Genomic DNA, 9,894 nt, shown 5'->3' on the forward strand with positions numbered 1-9,894 from the left:
CCGGTCCCCTCACCTAGTTTTTTAGTAATTTACACATAACAGCATTCTTTGAAATATTATAGGTGAGGAACATGAAATAATATGTAGACCATCCCCACGCTATCTTTTCAACACCTGTAGTAGGATGCTCAGTGCATTATCAATTGGCGAGTTCCTACGCAACCCACAACAACAATAACTACTTAATATGCAAGCGTCATGCTCTCCTTATATAAATAAATATTATCTAACATGCATAATCTTTTAGGTATGAGCTTTTCTTACATGAACATTGTAAATTGGTGCTTTGGCACTATCACACCAAAACACAAGTCTGGGCTTTGAGTGCCCCAAGCGATAGCAACTTCTATTGTCTAGCACTCCTTACAAAAGGTAGTAACTTTGAGATAATACAACCTCGTGCCCACTAATCTTTGTGGCAAACCCACACAGGCACCACTAATGATGACGAGCTCGTTACTTACACTCTCCAGGTGGCTTCAGTTGGGGCTTTCCTTATTGAGAGCCCTGGCCAAGATGCTCAGCCACCAAAGGTAAAAGTAGTACCACATTTTTCATTCTTCATTGTAATTTTGCCCTGTTTCTTTTGAAATTACCGATTATCGAGATAATGTATAATATAATAGTATCATTTAAAATAAAAATAAATTAAACGCCTTCATGTCATATGTTAATGCCTTCTATTTTAGTAGAATGAAAATACTTGGACTTGATTGTTTTGCTAGGATGAAAATACTTGGAAGTTATAAAGTGATGTCCTCGTGATTATTGTGTTCTGATCCTGCTTCATGTGTACCAATGTGCATGGGAAAATGACTTGTTTCTCTTTATCTTTAATTAATATTGCAAGGAAGATATGTTTTTTCCTCACGACGGGTAGTCAATGTTTATTTTTGTGTTAGAAAAGAAAGTTTAATTGAAAAGTACATACAATTAGATCAAAACGTGATTTCACACCTAGCATTCTTTGTTTGGATGTTTGTAAATCTTACTTTGTTTTCATAAGTACACATCATGAAAATGACATTTTCTTTTTTCACGACTAACATTTCTTTTTATCTGCACACCAGCTATAAGGAGAGGGGGGAGATATTTATCTTTCTTTTGCCTTTTTTAGAAAAAAATGTATAAAACAGGGAAAAGGGGATTTAAAATTCACCACATGGAGAGGAGAGAATGGGGGAATGTTTAACACACACACACACACACACAGAGAGAGAGAGAGAGAGAGAGAGAGAGAGAGAGAGAGAGAGAGAGAGAGAGAGAGAGAGAGATATTAATGTCTACGAGAGGCCAAAGTCAGCCTATGAGACAAAAAATAATACAACTGTGTTCTTCCGGTCATCGGAAGAAAAGAAACAAAAGAAAAAGTGTGCATGTGTCTGGATACAACTGTGAATCATCATGGATCGGTGGAGCCCATATACGAGAGAGAGAGAGAGAGAGAGAGAGAGAGAGAGAGAGAGAGAGAGAGAGAGAGAGATGCCAAATTTGGCGAGTCTAACGAGAGAGAGAGGGGGGGGGGAGTGCAAAGTGGGTTAGAGATAGAGATTGCATTTAAGTGGAAGAGAGAGAGAGAGAGAGAGAGAGAGAGAGAGAGAGAGAGAGAGAGAGAGAGAGAGAGAGAACCATACATAGTTGAACAACGTGAGATGTACCCTAAGTACTATATTGAGGATCTTCACAATGGAGACAAAAATGTATACAAATAGGGTATAGTATTAAGAAGATTTTGAGTCAAAAATTAGATAGCTAAGATGCTAGCGCTTTAGTGTTATTTTTTTGGAGTACCACATCGTGTCTCTAAATACCCATTGTAGTATCCAAACATCGCACAACCTTTGCAAACAACTCAAGCCACAACTTCTAGCCAACCTGTATTTCCTTATAATTGTTATATTGATTATCCTATAAAGGATTGTCCTCCCAAACTAAGGATTGAAAACTCACCAAGTGCATAAATAATTACACCATTAAACATGATTGGAGTGATGTACTTGAGATAACCTGACCTAAAAGTACAGCCACTACCTGTGTAAATGCTACTCAAGTGCTATAACATGTTTGATGGCTGGCAAAAATGCAACGTTAGAAAAATAGAAAGCTACTTCAATGCATTAAGGTTAAAAAGTAAAGTAAGAAGGAAAAAGGACTAAAACATGTTAAAACAAACTCAAGTAAAAAAGTGAGCATGGAGATTGACAAAATGATACAAAAAAGGTCCAAATTTAGTGAACTCGTAAACTGTGGGCTGAAAACCAAACCAAGAATTGAGACCCAACAATTAAAACTCAAATAAATATCAAAGGAGACACCATTAAAGAACAGATGGAAAGGAACCAATGACATAGACTATAAATCAATCAAGACACAAGCTTAAGAGAACAAAACTAGGAGGTTTCCCTAACTCCAAACATGAGACTGCTCATGAAGTAAAAGAATTTCAAATTTTAGTTGAGAAAATTCATGAGAGGTTAGAGCCAAAATCTAATCATGTGAAGATTACACACGTTGCACCCTACCCACATAGAGCTCCATAATGGATGCAAGCCATTAAATGTTCTAATGTCATTCTTGAAGAGAGTTCTATTCCAAGTATAAATTTTGGGAATTTTAAGAAGTATTCCATGATCCTATTGATGAAATAGATATTCCATCTTCTCCTACACCCTTTAGGGAAGATAAGTAAAGGCCATACCATTAAACATTGCTAAATTGATGGATTTTATGTCTTTTGAGTAAATCTACCATTATTGCCTCATTGTGTGGAGTTCCAGAGCTATTTTAACTCTCAAAGAATTGATTTCCATATTGGAGAGCTCAATGTTGGATTACCACCGGTTGCAAACATGTATAGGTCTCTTGTCAACTTCATAGGATGCCACAAGGTGACAGTATTAAGGTACACAAAACTTCTATTGTTTAATAGGGAGAGAAAGAGAGGCCAATTTGAAAAGAAAAAGCTAGGTACCAAATCTCACTACTTCTAAGCATACATGCAGACACACACATCTATGTTAAGTTTGTTGTTTGGTGTCAATATCAACATTTATATTCCTTAAATAACACATCAACCAGCTTTTGCTTTATTACTCGTAGAAAATCAAATTCAAAAATAAGAAGACAGGTCAATAATCAACATTATTTGGAAAAAAATTCTAATTTTTTAATTTTTATGCTTGGAATTGCTTTAAAAGGGCGTTTTTAGGTCACGGGGTTACGGGTCAATTCTCATTTCTCTCTCTCTCTCTCTCTCTCTCTCTCTCTCTCTCTCTCGCTCTCGTCGTCTTCGCCGTGAGTGGTCTCCTGCTATCTGCATGGCGTCTTCTACAGCAAGTGAAGAGCGTGAAAAGGAGGCCGCCGCTGCTCCTCTCCTCCAAGGTGTAGAGGCATCTTCGGCCCAGAAGAAGAAGAAGAAGAAGCACTTCCAACGCCTCGTCAGCTTCTACAACAAGCAGGTGCAGAAGATGGCACACTCTAGTCTTTGGCACGCCAGCCCCGACACCTATCACCAGTGAGCATGTGGATTGGGATGAGCCCTCTTCTCCACATCGCAGCCCTCATTCGCATATGACCCTTCTTTCTCTTCAAGCATGTAAGGGACTTTTTCCTTTTTTGAGAAGTAACATTTAGAGGTTTTGGTTGTTCATGGTAGTAGAAGAGGTGCGGAGGCATCCTTCACCTTACCCATCCCTCACTTTAGGCACTATCACTATAAAGTCAGCCACACATAGGCCGAAATCTGTATACGAGGAGGGGCCGTATTGGTTCGTACCCCGTGAGAGACTCACATATGCGCACTTGCACAATAAAACCTCTGACGGCGTCAGATTACTTGCATGCACGCTCTCACGGGGAATCTATTGCGGGTCATTGGCGTGTCCTCTGCCTGTATATTAGCCGTACGCTCTTGTGTGGGAGGACTTTATTCTATGCGCACGTACACTGGTGTTGGCTTAGGGTGAAGGGGACCCCACTCCTCTTTGAATCCATGGCTTCCCTCCTCCCATGCTGCTCACCTTACATGCTGGAAGATACAATTGATGGTGCCATGTGCAATGATCATGCGAATGTGGTGTGGCGAGGCTCTTCCAACCACATGCCATTTTTGTTGGGGTATCTATGGAGGACTCTCATCGTCATTCATGACATTCTCTCATTTGGCGAGACATTTTCTCATGACATTCTCTCATTTGGCGAGACATTTTTTGGCCATGTATGCTATATACTTTGAGACACTTGGTGTATATATCGGTGCGATTTAGAGATTGTTGCCTTCTGTTAGTGGATGCTCGTATGCTTGTATTGTGCTCTGTGTGTGTGTGTGAGAGAGAGAGAGAGAGAGAGAGAGAGAGATGCAATAGTTTACTTTTTTTTCCATATCCAAAGATGTTTGTTGTGAATTGAATAAAGATTTTTGAGTAACATTTGTGGATACTAGCCCTGAATGATATGTGCATTCTTTCATATGGGTCCGCAGAATAGCCCTGAATGATATGTGCATTCTTTCATATGGGTCCGCAGAATAGGCCATGGCTTCTTGTATGTCAGTTCTTTGTTTTTAGAAGTTTTAAACTTTCTTTGTTTTTAACTGTATTGCTTTCTAAACACTTGCTTGTATTTGATAAGCGTATTGTAAGCTAGATGAAGGAGATCTGGGTGTTTTTAATCTTATTTCAGAAAGTTCATGAGTTTAAAACTTGTCATGACAAGCACAAAATGCTATATTAAAACACATGGTTGCTGTGGCTGGCTCTTATTTTCTTCCCATTTGACAAATGTGTACTTGTTTGAAGGGCAAGCGGGCAAGCAGCACCATTTACTGAGAAGAAGTCAGAAGTGATTTGGACAGAGCACAAGATTGTAATGGTCATGTCTCAAGGGTGCAATGTGCGTGTGTCTCAAGGGTGTGATGGTCAAATCTCAAGGGTGTGATGTGCGTGTGTAGTCTTAATTATCGAGGTGATTTTGCAAGTGTACCTATCACCTAGTACTCAGCAGGATCAAGTACTCTAAGTAAAACCATGTCACAAATTCAGTGATGCCTTGACCATGGCAAAACAATTTGACAGGCAGCTTTTAGAGCCACTACAGGGTTTAGATATGATGGATGGCCGCTTGTGGCGCTCAGCTTGCAGATTTTGCCACACTTGCAGTTGATGCAGCTTCATCGACCTCCTAGAGAGTACGAATATCATTCAGTTTCTATTCTTTTACTGAACTTGGGTGCCGACATCCTTGAAAAACCAGTGTTGTTTCAAGGGTGGTGTGGTTCATGTGCTCAAGGCTGATGTGTGCAAGGGCAGTGCTTAAGGCTGATGCAGCCACTACAGGGTTAGATATGATGGATGGCCGCTTGTGGCGCTCAGCTTGCAGATTTTGCCACACTTGCAGTTGATGCAGCTTCATCGAGCTAGAGAGTATGAATATCATTCAGTTTCTATTCTTTTACTCAGCCTTGAACTTGGGTGCCGACATCCTCGACAAACCAGTGTTGTTTCAAGGTTGGTGTGGTTCATGTGCTTAAGGCTGATGTGTGCAAGGGCAGTGCTCTAATGTTGGGTTTCAGAAATATACTGTGTTCTTTTTATTTTGCAGAGCATCTGGGTTGGAATGTGAGAAACATCTCATCGATTCTTCATCTTAGGCTGCTGAAGATGCTTCACAATGATTTCATTCCAAGGGACAAGTCAAGAACACGTGCTTTTGGGAGAGCCTCTTAGTTGCAATCATGTGAAAATTTCGCTTGAGCTAGAGCTTCTTGGTAATATCTTGCTTCGTGGTAATATCTCTCAGTTTAAGGGACAACTTGCTTTTCTTTTCCATATCCATAGTACTATTTACAAGCAGCTCGTATCTCAAAATCTCATTGGGATTGTTATTGTTAGTGCACTTCAAGAGACAACACTCCGGCATTATGACGCTTGTTGACATAGATATGGAGCTGAGATAGTGTGACATGGCCTCATAGTTTGTTAAAGAAGTAGTAGCTAGAGCCATTACTACTACTAGTTTAGCAGTAGATACCCGTTTCATGTGGCTTGGATTATTGTTCTTCCGATTTGGGACTGAAGTGGGTAGGTGAGCTGCCATGGTGGATTTAGCTATTTTCTTTGTGTCCTCATTGACAGTTGGTGACTTGTGGTGACTGATGCTGATGGCACTGTCCTCCATTTGGTCTCCCAAATCAGTGTGTTGCCCTCATAGTATCCTTGTGATTTGAGGAGCTTCTTTGCAATCCAGCGGATGTGATTGGGATGTTGTATTTGTTGGCGTTGGGGTGCTTCGCTTGGTTGACTTTGAGTATTGTTTTGGCAGAGGGGAGGCTGTACGACGTAGTTTTTATTGCTTTCAACAGTTGATTTCCCCATTGATGGTTTGATTGGGATCCTTTTGTTATGGATGTTCAATGTGATCATGTGTGAGTCCCAGTAAAAGGTGCACTTGTGTTTGTGCATCCAGCTTCTCCCCAAAATGATGTCATGAGCACACTCTTCAGCAGCTGTTACACAGAAAGTAAACTCTTCCCAGTGATCATTGAGAATTAGTGATGACTGTTAACTAGCATACTAGTAACTATTAGTTATCATACAGGTGACTGCTAACTAACTAACTAACTAGAGAGAATAGAATAGGTGCCTCTTTGTTTTCCCAGAGAAAAGAAGATTGGTATACTGTAAAATAGCATAATGGGGATTGTTAACTCTAGCATACTACTAATTGTTAACTTTTAACTAGCTTACTAGGGATTGTTAACTAGCACTGGTAACTGTTTACTAGCTTACAAGTGACTATTAGCTAGCATACCAGGGACCGTTAAACTAGCACTGATAACTATTAACTAGCATACAAGTGACTGTTAGCTAAACATAATGACTAATTAGAGAGAGTAGGTGACTGTTAGCTAGCATACCAGGGACTGTTAAACTAGCACTTATTAACTAGCATACAAGTGACTGTTAGCTAAACATAATGACTAATTAGAGAGAGTAGATGACTGTTGTAACTAATCAACGTTGTAACTAATCAACAAGCGACTCATTTAAACAAACAAAACATTTTCATAAACTATACATATTAGTTTATATAAACTTTAATAGACTGCACATTATTTGAATGTATATTCATTGTATAATCAGTAGGACAAAAAATTACAATCGACCTCTTAAGGCCACCTTAGTAATGATTACATATTGGGCCAAAAATTTACAAAAAGTTGCAAAAGCCCTCGAAAAGACTACAAGAAGTGAAAAGAAGTATTGATTACATATTGGGCCAAAAATTTTCAAAAGCCCTCTAAAGCTACATTTTGGTTACCATGTGAAACAATTTCAAGCTCTCTTTATCCACAACGGTGTACGCATTAGATTGGCGATTGCATACTGTGGACGATTCTATGCAAGCAGCCAATGCCAAATCTAATTAAGAATCTTGCCATTAAGAAACTCTCTGATTTCTAACAGTTCCAGGTCTGCAAGTTTTGGAATGATTAAACAATAGTAACATAGGTTTTTGGAACATTTGTAAGCTGAACCATCAATGATCAAAGTGTTCGAATTGTTAAACTGCTGCTTGTGGCTCCAGAAATCAGATAGGCACTTATAACAAATCGGCTTTTTTGTTCATGGAGCTTTTTGTCATCTTCCTATCTTTGATAGTGCTACTGGGAAAAAATTTGGCCTGCTAATTTGGTTGCAGACTTGGAAATGCTTCCGTTAGTAGCCTACTTACATTATGTGAACTGGCATAACTCCAAATAAACACAGTGAAGTTCTCCATGCACCATTGCAAAAATAAAGAGGCTTCCTCGTGGGTAAACACTCACTCTCTAGGGGCATATTGCACCTCTTTCATCTACTCTGTAAACCTTGGAATTTTGTCAGCTTCCCCGAAATGGCACAACATCACACCATTAAGATCTAGTATCAGTGCTCTGGGATCATTCTCTTGTGAAGTTGGTTTTTGGTTCAAATCTAGCTCTTCAATTTTTACCACAGGTGGCACTCGATGGATTTCTATTTCTTCCACTTTCATGACTACCTGTTTTCTTTTCTTTTGTTTCCTTTTCTTTACTGGCTGGGATCCAGGGCCCAACAATGGCTTTAATTGCTCATCATCAACTATGATGGGTATGTGTAGATGTGTAAACAGCTCACTAAACTGATTGCAGGCTTGAAAACTTGCATCCAAACACAAAACTTGAGGCAACCAAAGAATGTACATTAAACCCCCTACTGAGCAATCAACTGTAATGCATAAAAATGGAGGTACCCATATCACTAGAACAAAGTGTCCTGCAAACAAAGTTGTAGTACTTGGGCACTCATACAAAAAATTGGAACTCATGGATAAAAAAAGGACATTTCCTATTGTATCATTGGTTTACAAAACATAGGACTACAAAATAAAGCTCCATGAGGTATGTAGCTACTAGGATGGACAAAACCCTAAACTAGCCTTGTGACATCACAGTTTCTTGCATGCACAAGTTCTGCCAACTTTTACACTAGGTGATTTTGGTGTTTGGGATTTTGTTGTACCTGTAGTGCATTTCCCTTTCTTTGCAGGAGATCCTCAGCTCATCATGTGCTAGCAACCCTTCTTCCTTGCAGTCTGACCTAGAAGGTGGCCCAAGGGAGAGTCATCTCCGACATCATTAACTTTGGGTCATACGCTTCACTTTCCAACTCATTGAGGACATCAACAATTTCTTCATATGGGGCAGACAGTAGTGCATCCTCTTGCAGGTGGTCCGATTCATCTTGTACCTTTTCCTCCTCTAGCTCTTGTGTCTCACTATAATCCAGGTCCTGTATGTCACCTTTGTGCTCCAAATTTGACATGTTGTAAATAGGGTGTATGTCAACACCGACACTATCAGTAGCATTCTTCAAATTGGCCAAATCTACAGAAGAGCCAAGAGCCGTTGTCTTCACCACCGTTATCCTGCATCTGGATATGACCTACTCTTAGGCTAGTCTCCATTCCAAATGAAAACATATTTTGGGCATTTGTTCATCTTGATGAGCTGCATGATATCAATGGAGTTGCAGAAATGGACAAACCAACTAGAAAACATAAGTACAAACCGGAAGGCATTTGTTATCTAACATATGAGTCTAGGGAGTAGTTGACTGCACTAGCGTATGGGTGCTATCTACATATGAGCGCTAACTAATAGACCTAGTCAAAGCTAATTAGCACAGTTGAGACCTAGCAATGTTCACAAGTGCTACCTAGTATACTTGGTCACTGCTCAGCCAAGACTGTGGGCTTGTCCACGGCTGTCATGGTTGGGAGGTGAGTCAGGCTGTAATATGCGGAAGCTTCGGAGAAGGATCGGTACTTCAAAACTCAGAAAACAGCACTCTTTTCGCGACGGAATTAACGCACAAACTGAAAGACGATGTGCAGAAAAATAGAGAGAGAAGGGGGAGATGGAGAAGGACACAGTATTGGGTCCCAATTACCCTCTGTAGGGCCCCCACCACGGATGGTGTATTTGCTTTATTAGAATGATGTAAATCTGAAACAAATACAAAGTACTTGACCTTTTCTTGGCTGGAAAACCTGCCCTTGACCTTCAGTCCTTCACCCCTTTGCTTTAGCAATGTTCTTGGCTGTCCTGGCCCTTGGTTGCTTGGAGCTCTTGGTGAATTATGAGATGAGTGCAATGATTTATGTCTTGGGTATTTATACCCTCTATTATATGCAGTCGGCTGGCTTCAGGGAGCTCCACGACTGTGTCTTGAATATAAAGTGCTTGCACACTTATAATTAATGCTTTCACACTATGCCAATACTGTCCAGCCTGCGCATGAGTTCTGGGACAGCCTCCTGACTGCTGGGCACCATGCGCATGGGTGTGGGACTGCCCCCCACACCTGGCCGACT

The 9,894-nt window shown here is 40.2% G+C and overlaps 1 long non-coding RNA gene across 1 annotated transcript; it reads left to right on the forward strand.

Annotated features, from left to right (window-relative positions):
• Positions 1-3,208: 3,208 nt before the first annotated feature.
• LOC147625503 (uncharacterized) lies at positions 3,209-6,370 on the forward strand. Its single transcript, XR_015269013.1, has 3 exons — positions 3,209-4,196; positions 4,797-5,504; positions 5,599-6,370. It is a non-coding gene; the product is annotated as an uncharacterized LOC147625503 (long non-coding RNA).
• Positions 6,371-9,894: the final 3,524 nt, after the last annotated feature.

The sequence above is a fragment of the Cibotium barometz genome, chromosome 24 (assembly GCF_041138505.1).
Source record: "Cibotium barometz isolate CiBa-2024 chromosome 24, ASM4113850v1, whole genome shotgun sequence".
Taxonomy (NCBI): Eukaryota; Viridiplantae; Streptophyta; class Polypodiopsida; order Cyatheales; family Cibotiaceae; genus Cibotium; species Cibotium barometz.